The sequence below is a fragment of the Pelodiscus sinensis genome, chromosome 2 (genome assembly GCF_052426305.1).
Source record: "Pelodiscus sinensis isolate ZL-2025 chromosome 2, ASM5242630v1, whole genome shotgun sequence".
In the NCBI taxonomy this organism is placed as follows: domain Eukaryota; kingdom Metazoa; phylum Chordata; order Testudines; family Trionychidae; genus Pelodiscus; species Pelodiscus sinensis.
In genome coordinates, this window is record NC_143053.1 from 203,527,338 (window position 1) to 203,536,845 (window position 9,508).

Sequence of the window (9,508 nt, forward strand, 5' to 3'; positions counted from 1 at the left end):
GTAATACTCCTGAGATGGTTTGTGTTTGGTTTCAAAAACTTTTATTCACTTCTGTTTGCTGCTGTAAGTGTTGCGGAAGCCGTTTCTTTGGCACCAGATTTTGGCAAAGCTAAAGTTTCTGCCCAACGAATATTTCAGCTTTTAGATCGGAAACTCTTAATTGACAACTATAGTGATGAGGGTACAAAATTGGTAAGCTCATTCCGAAATGTCCTTGAAACTAACAAAATTGGTGGTACTATATTGTCCTTAATTGTATTAATCTTGTTACATTTCCTTTTGCAATGTCACAGGAGAGAGGACAAGACAGGTAGGCTAAAATTTAACAGCAATAAATTAATTTTATATGTATCCAGTGCCATTTCATATCTTTTTGCTTGAGAAATTAACAGGATACTTTCTGTCCCCAACCACGCTTTTCACTTCAGCTGATCCCTTCTGGTATTGCCAATGTCCGGTGATGTGTTCACCACTCTGAATTTCAACATCAGCTGAATGTAGTATTGATTGATTCCACATTCTCTCAACACTTGCCCATTATTGGGTTCCCATGCACCCAGAGCTCTGATGATCAGTATGTGAATTTGAACCTCCTACTTTCTCCAGATTTCAAGATCGGATGTCATGGAAGCTGGGATCCTGTTCTTGAAGGGCACTGATGTTCACCATGATACTCTTTCAGTCCTCATTGGTAATGTCTGGACATAGTTGGCTGACTGTTCCAGTGATAACAGAGTTCATGGCAACCTTCCCCATCGGCAGTGAGGTGGCTCTGACCAGGCAATCTTAGATGATATTGTGTCACAACTGCCAAGCCCTGGAGTGGGGCTTGGACAAAACATAGGGGGGGCAGCATTTCATTGGCATAGTCACACTTCCTGCATCGCTTCTCCCGATTCCCATGACAAATGGCTCCGTTTAGTGGGATACGGTTCAGCTGAACCAGGTGGATGAACCTCCAGTCAGCAAATTGAGTGATGTGTTCCCAGGGAGTAAGGGGTTGCTGGCCTACCACTTACACATCACCCTGAAGGCCTTGTTCTGGTCAGGCTTCCAATTCGAGTTTTCCACATATTGGCAGCAGATAGCATCCTTCAGGGTCCTCTCCGGCCTGGTTCTGGCTCTCAGCATGATGATGGTACACTCTGTGTTCTTTACAAATGGCACTAGGACTTCCAGTGCTTGGCGTTCCTCACATCATGTCCAATGGCTGCTGATTCCCTTCTCCAGTTGTCACATCATGTTGCAGGCATCAGTCCAGAACAAAGCAAAGTCTCCCCCCTTTCTTCCAAATTCATCTTCCAGGGTAGCACTAAGGAACATAAGAATGCTCATACCAAAGGTCTGTCTAGCCCATTATCCTGTCTTCTCAAAAGGTAGGGTGCAACACTTTGGTTGGAAGGGGTCCTGGCAATTCACTCCTTGATGGTATCCTGCTGTCTTTGTGATGTTCCTCACCATGTCATCCAAGCACAAAGAAGGTGGAAGGCATGAGTGATCATGACAGTCTTGCACATCTCACCCATTCAAAGGATATCAGCACTGCCTGCTTGTGCGATATGTACACTGGTTCATTGCTGGTCCTCTGGGAAAGAAAATTCCACTTCTTCACAAGTTGCCTGATGGTGTTGTCCTCCTAGTTGTGGGGTACTTTTGCCATGGCAGATGAATGGAATAATTCTTCAGTTCTGTTTAAACTCAAAAGTTTGTCTTTCTCACCAACAGATGTGGGTCCAATAAAAGACATTACCTCACCCACCTTGACTTTCTAATATCCTGGGACTGACATGGCTACAAGAATATATTTGTGTTACCTCATTCAAGTCAAAGGGGTTGCAGAAGTATTAATGAGTATTAAGTATTAACTTGGCCTGCAGAGCCTTTTGTTTCTGGTAATTATATGTGAGACAGAAAGAACCCAGCTTGTCTCTCAAAACCCAGACTTGACAGAAATTCATCTTTGTATTTGTGAATTGAACACACTTCACACAGAAAGCTCTGGGAGATGATAAATGTGTGAAAGCTATAGTCCCCCTTTTACAAGCAGAACCACACTTTCCAAAACTTGAAATTGTTTTCAAATTGGAAGTGGCCTTGATTCATAAAAGAACTCATGCTTCATCTACACTGCTTCCTTCTTCTGCCAGAGCCTATGCAAATGAAGTGTGGATTAGCATATTGCCGTGCTTCATTCGCATAATTAATTAGGAGCCATTTTTGCACAAGAGCCATTCTTCCTGAAAAAATGTATAGACCTCTTGCACAAAAATGGCTCCTAATTAATTATGCATATGAAGCATGACAATATGCTAATCAGTACTTTATTTGTATAGGCTCTTGTGGAAGGGGGAAGCAGTGTAGATGTAGCCTGTCAGACATATACTATAAGCATGCCAGTAACTCATGTGCACAACCTGAAGTTACAGATGTGCTTGACTTACTTTGCTTTCAGCTCCACATGCCCAGACAACTAATGCCCAGGGAAACTATCTTCTTGCAGATCAATAATTTAATTTAAGTGCAACAACTCTAAGTCAGATCCTGATGCCAGTGAGGCAGCTGCCTTTGACTTCAGTGAAGCTAAGATCTGACCCAAAGATTTTGATCCTTAAAAGACCAGTCCAGAGCAAAGCATCAGTCCAGAGCAAAGTCAAGTCCACTGCATTCACTGTGCTAGTATTGTGGTCCTGTGGCTGTTCCATATCCCAGGCATCAGAGGAGGTTCCCACAGTCCCTCTTAACAGCTCCTTCACTTATGCTTGATCTTCATGTCATTGACTTCCTTGCTATCTCTTTTATGCAGAGCTCCCTTCTTATATATGAGCCAATCTACCCTTTCCTTATTCAAATCAATACTTAAAAAATATAGCTATCCTTGAAAACCATGAATAATCCAAAGTAAAAGTGTTTAGCCTAATTTATTTGTAGATCGGATGGTCACTTAAGTTCACCCTGTGTTCTAAGTGTTTAAATTATACTATCTAGAGCAGGGGTGGGCAATAATTTTTGCAGGGGGGCTACTTCACAAATTTTGATAAGTGGTCACAGGCCGGCTCTGTCCCAGAAGGGACAGTGTCTCAGGTGGAAAGGGGTGGTTCCCTTTAGGTGCTGCATGCCCCTGGCAGGGGGAGGAGACTGTGCACTTCCCCGTCCCTAGGTCTGGATTGGTCTGGGGTCAGGGGAGCAGCAGGGTGGGTTGAGGGCCGGATCAAACAGGTTGGTGGGCCAGATTTGGCCCACAGGCTGTATCTTGCCCACCTCTGATCTAGAGAGTGAATTCCCTGGGGGGCAGAAAATGTGTTTTCCGCACACAGTGGTACTGTCTGGGTTATAAGCATTGGTGACATAATAGAAGTATTAGGGTTGTTTATTCACTTAAAAGGTTAAGCCTTGCTGTGTAGACACAACCCTAGGGCTACACAGCAGGTCTTACACAGCAGGGCTTAACTCAAAATAAGATACGCAAATTGAGCTACCTCAATTGTGTGGCTTATATTGAAATTGAAATGGGGACCGTCTACACAGCACTTATTTCAAAATAGAGCACTCGTCCTCCGACTTCCCTTACTCCTCATACAATGAGGGTTACAGGAGTCAGAGTAAGAAGTCCTCTAGCAGGACAGTATTTTGACATTATTTCAAAATAACTGCATGCTGTGTAGACACGGACTAAGTTATTCCGACATAACACTAGTTATTTCAAAATAATGTTGTTGTGTAGATGTTCCCCTAAAGTAATGATATTCCTTGAAAACCAGGCTGAAAAGGAATGATGTGGATATGAGAGAGACGCAAAAAAAGAACACTCAAGATGGAGCTTCTGTAAACAGAGTACCAATCCAGTGTCACACTGAATATATTTACAATACACGTAAGTGCTCTGAGTTTGAAAATGCCATTGATTCCCAATTCAATTCACTTAGATGACCATATTGAGTTGTGTTTCATGTCTCTGTACAAGACAGACAGGTCTTCTGTAGTACATTTGTATTTTCTACTGTTTCCAGAATCAGTTTGATGGCAACATTGAATTCCAGGACATCCATTTTGTGTACCCTACAAGACCTGAAGTTCAAGTTTTGCAAGGACTCAGCCTGAAGGTTAATAAAGGGCAGACACTAGCCTTGGTGGGGAGTAGTGATTGTGGGAAAAGCACATCCATTCAGCTTCTGGAAAGATTTTATGACCCGATCGCAGGACAAGTGGTAAGAAAAGGTTTTTGCAGCTATTAATAACTCTTAGGCTGCATCTCGACTGGCAAGTATTTTCCAGATCTCTACACTGGCCGCTTGATTTTGCACAAAAGCACTGACGTTCTACTGTCTGAAATAAGTGCTTCTTGCGCAAATGCTTTGACGTTTCCGTTCGGGCAAAAGCCCTTTTCCGGAAATGTTTTTGCACAAGAGGGCCGGTGTAGACAACTAAAAACTGTTTTGCGTAAAAAAGCCCCGATGGCGAAAATGGCCATCGAGGCTTTCTTGCGCAAAACTGCGCCTAGATTGGCACGGATGCTTTTCTGCAAAAGCACTTTTTGCGGAAAAGCATCCGTGCCAATCTAGATGCTCTTTTCTGCAAATGCTTTTAACGGAAAAACTTTTCTGTTAAAAGCATTTGCGGAAAATCATGCCAGTCTAGACGTAACCTTAGAACTTATTGAGATTTCCTTCTGAGTATTTTACAGACATCAAATCTTCCATACAATGCCCCTCTGGAGGTGTATCAGTGCTGTTATCCCCATTATAAAGGTGTGGGTGCTATGGAGAAAACTTGGGACTTGCTTAAGGCAGAGCTAGGAGTAGAACACAGGTTGAGGTCTAATTCATTATTTGATGAAAATAGGAGGTTTAAAAAAAATAGCTTTCAGGGATGACTCAATGGATGTTAGAATAAATGTACAAAGATGTGGATTTTTATTAGAGTTCTTCAATCTTCTAGATCTCATCATGTGGTACAGTGGCCCATCGTGTGCTACACTGGCATTTCCATAGCTGGGTCTGCTGGAAGCCAGCAGTGCAGACATCACAAAAAATAATACTAAGGCGAGGAAAATGTTATCTGAACTTCTTGAATATTCAGAGAGTTTTAGTTCGGTTCAATTTTGGATGAAAGTTCTGGTCATCTATTGTTTGACCAGAGCTGGTTCACCTACTCCTTTCCTTTTACAGTAGCCCTGACACAGGTCAGAGGATTTTACAGATTCATGTTTCACGTTTGAATTATGCACCTGAGAAGGAGTATTGCATTCTGCAGGGAATTATTTGTCTCCTTTTCTGTTTCTAGTTTGCAGACGGGTTCAATACTAAGGCTTTGAATTTGCAATGGTTAAAGTCCAAATTAGGTATTGTGTCACAGGAGCCTATTTTGTTTGATTGCAGCATTGCTGAAAATATCCAGTATGGAGACAATAGTAGGATTGTCAGTCAGGAGGAATTGAAGAGGAAGCTAAAGCAGCAAATATTCACACCTTCACAGAAAATCTCCCAGAGGAAAATGAAAATGTCTTTCCATTCTCAGAGGTTGTGTGTGTAAATATTAAGTGGGACTTATCTAAAACAATCTCAGTGACTCCCATGAATAAAAAACAATATGCGCTTTTGTTTTAAATAAAGTTTATTTAATTGTGTATATAGTTCTGAAGAGGAAAATAGTAAGCTGAAGTTTAAAAATGTAACTTGCAGTATGTCTGAACAAATTTGCAGTCATAATTAGCTCCTTCAAACACAATATCTGAGCTCCAGTTTTCTTGTTTTCCATTAGCACCATGATGTTATATAACATCTATAAAAGATGCAATCAATTCTACACCTTTATTTTAATTTCCTTATAAACTACCAATTATTTTCCCTTTTCTGGCCGAAGCTTTCTCTAATTTTAGCCTTATCTGAAAGATTTTATATTAAAACATTTCCAGTGCATGTTAATCTTCATTTTTGTTATGAACTTAGTTCTCAAAGTAGAGAAAGGCCTTGGAAAAGCCCAAAGAAATCAGGCTTCATGTAAAATGTCCTGAAATGGAAATGAAAAATGCTGGCATTATTTCTTTTTCATTGCCATCTAATTTTTGAAAATATATACTAAGAAGAAAATTTAGATGTACAAGAAATAAAGGCTCACATCCTAAGTGTGAGTTCCTAGGGACATGAAATTATAAATGTCTCTTGAAATCTTTGGCTATGTCTAGACTGCCCCCTCTTGCACAAAAAAAATGCAAATGAGGCAAAGCATGGAATATCACCACACCTCATTTGCATAATTAACGAGGCTCCATTTTTGCACAAGAGGCTTTTGCACAAGAGCCAGTCTCTTGGCCAAAAACAGAGCCTCATTAATTATACAAATGAGGTGCAGCGAAATTCCACGTTTTGCCACATTTGCGGGGGGTTTTTTGTGCAAGAGGGGGCAGTCTAGAAATAGCCTATATATACAAGTGCAAATGTCTTTGACTAGTCCTGTCAGTAATTGCACCATTTGGGGGTTACTCTCTTTCTAAAGCTAAAATGAATTTTCACTATAGGGCTTTTATCAATACGTGTAGCTATAGATATCCATTTTGATTCAAACATTTAATAAAATCTTATACAATTTTAATTTTTATTAAAACAATTGCATTATTTTTTTTCTTTTAAAGCGGAAATGTTTAAGATAGCATACTTGTCATAGCAGAGAATGTAACTTTCTGTTTCTAACTTTCCTTCACAATGAATACTAACTTTTCCAGAAGTATAATATTCATGTGGGTGACAAAGGCACACAGCTTTCTGGAGGTCAGAAACAAAGAATAGCAATTGCTCATGCTCTAGTTGAGAAGCCAGCGGTTCGACTTCTGGATGAAGCCACGTCTGCTCTTGACACGGAAAGTGAAAAGGTTAGTAATATGCATTGTACAAAATTGTGGGGTTCAAAAGGTTCCCTGCATAAACATGGACACTCTGCCACCCATAGCTTGCTCTCTGTCTCTGGCCTGCTTTGGCAAGGTGCAGAATGACTCTCAGCTTCTGCTGCCTAAACTGGACGGTGATGGTAATCAGCTGCCCTTGGGACTGGAGACAAAGTGGGATTTACGGCTACATCTCCATTACTATTCAGTTATGAAATCAGAGAGACTTTTAATGGGTTCACAGTTAGGCTGAGCACTTTGGAAAATCCCATTCATGACTGGCAACTTTGAGTTTGAGACAGGTGTCTTCAAACAGTGCACTGAGATCTAGTAGAATAGGCCTTGTAAGGCAAGTCACCAGCTCCTTCCTCTTCCCTTTGGCCATCAGCACTAGCAGCAAAGTGAGTCTGTTTCTGCATCACTTCCTGCTCTGTCTGGGTGAACAGATGTTGCTACATAGGCCGAGAGGGATCCACTCTGCTACTAGAACTGCTGACCAACGGGACAGAATGGAACAATGGGGAAGTTTAAATTTTGTTGTGCTTCTATCTGCTTCCCATTCCTTCGATCCACTTGCATTAAGAAGGAAAGAGGAGATGTGCAGGAGCAGCTGGCTTGGAAAAGAGGCTTCAGCAACTTCTCTGTCCCCACTGGAGATGATGTGCAAAGAAGAAAGAGTAATTAAGCTTTCCTCTGCTGCTCAGCTGGCCCAGCTTCCTCACAGCATCAACCATCTCCAGAAGAGGGAGAGGCTCCATGGGGACGAATAGATTGTTCAATTGGATGGTGATTCAGTAAACGTATAAAATGCCACTGTGCAAACCACCATTCAGTTGTGAGCCAGATGTCAGGTTCCTGAATTTTAGATTTTTATGGAAAAGAAGTGTCTGGCATTGCTGGCGCTGTCAATGAAAGTGCAACTCGTATTCATGTCTATATAGTTGGCTGGTCTGCTTTCGTCAAAATGATCTAAGTACTGTCCATGTCTCACTGACAATACCCTGGACAAGTAGCTATGGGAGAGGGGATGGGATGGGGACTAGAGGCTGCTTCCAACTACACATCAAATTTAGAGAAACTAACAGATAGCATGTAGTATCAAATATAATACAAATATTTGGTAAGCAGCCACAGACATTGCATTATGCCTTCGCAAATTAGTTGTGTTTCATGGTAAATCCAAGGTTTATGTTGATCCAAACAAGATTGTTCTGGACCTCATTCTGATAGTCCCTGTTCACAAGAGTACTCTCAATGAAGTCAATGGAATTAATGACACAAGTAATAGTTGTAGAATCAAACCTCTGTGTTTGAGGCCTCCATCATTCATGGGAAGCCCTGACTCCTCTACTCAGTGAGGAATACTCAAGTGAAAAGGAATAGTGATCCCTATGAAAGGGAAAAATCTCCAAGTAATAACAAGTTTTTCATTGCATCTCTGTGCAGATTGTCCAGAAAGCCTTGGACAATGCCAGGAAGGCTCGAACCTGCATTATTATTGCTCACCGCTTGACAACTATACAGAATGCTGATGTCCTAGCAGTGATTCATAATGGAAAAGTAGTGGAACAAGGGACTCACAGCCAGCTGCTGGCGAAGGAAGGACATTACTATGCACTTGTAAATGCACAAATGTCTCATCAGATTAATTTGTAAAATTTAATGTTATTCATATAAATGCACACACAAAACCTACAGCTATGTAGTAGTAAGGATGGATGCAACTCCTTACCGAGATGTCTGCAGATTCAAAACACATGCAAATCTAGCACAGTCAGAACCAGAGAGGAGGCATTTTCTTTCATTGGGTCACAGCTTTCGTGTTATTTAATCCTATTGGTAAATTCTTTCGGGACATGTTGGTTTATTTTAAACCGTTTTTAAATTTATGACTAAAAGTCTTACCCAGAACTACATATTGACAATGTAGATCGAAAATTCTTTATAAACCATGCTAAATAAATCTATATTACTGACCTTTCAGAACATAATGGTTCATTTGAAACCAGTAAGGCTATTTCATAAAGACGTAATAATAAATATTTTAGACCCAAATGACCATGAGGGTTCCCTTTGTAGCTGGCTAATGTTAATAGAAATAGCTATTTATCAAAAAAGTCTGGGGTCTTTTTCATCCTATGAAATTTGATTTCAATTGTTTTTTGCTTTGTAAATGGAGTTTTAGAAATATTGAAAGATCTATTTATAGTCACAGTGGTTTATTATCAGTGTGATTTTTCCCTTCATATATCTGCCATCATGCCTAAACAACAGTTGAGGAACATATGTCATCTGCTTATATGGGAGAGAGAGAGAGAGACTCTGTGTTGAGTTTGCTTCTAGGAAACGCAAGTTTTGATTTTCAAGGAAAAAAACAAAACCATGTTGGGTTTGGTTTAATATTTACAACCTACAGGAGCTTGGCATATTTCACACTTTCAGATGTTGCTGCTCACTTGTAACAGATAAAAATGAAAAATAATTAAATTCTTCTTTGCTCTTTTAGTTATTTTCCTGCCTCTAGGTCTATGAGGGAATCAAAATGTAAAAACATATACATTTGCCTTCAGTGTTGTTGAAATATATGTGGCCACTTATCCCCATTCATCCTCACCCCAATCAGTCTCAGCA

The 9,508-nt window shown here is 40.5% G+C and overlaps 2 pseudogenes; one reads left to right on the plus strand and one right to left on the minus strand.

Annotated features, from left to right (window-relative positions):
- LOC102463299 (ATP-dependent translocase ABCB1-like) overlaps positions 1–8,854 on the plus strand; it is a 44,189-nt pseudogene extending 35,335 nt beyond the window's left edge.
- On the minus strand, positions 88–1,252 carry LOC149525418 (uncharacterized; annotated as a pseudogene).
- Positions 8,855–9,508: the final 654 nt, after the last annotated feature.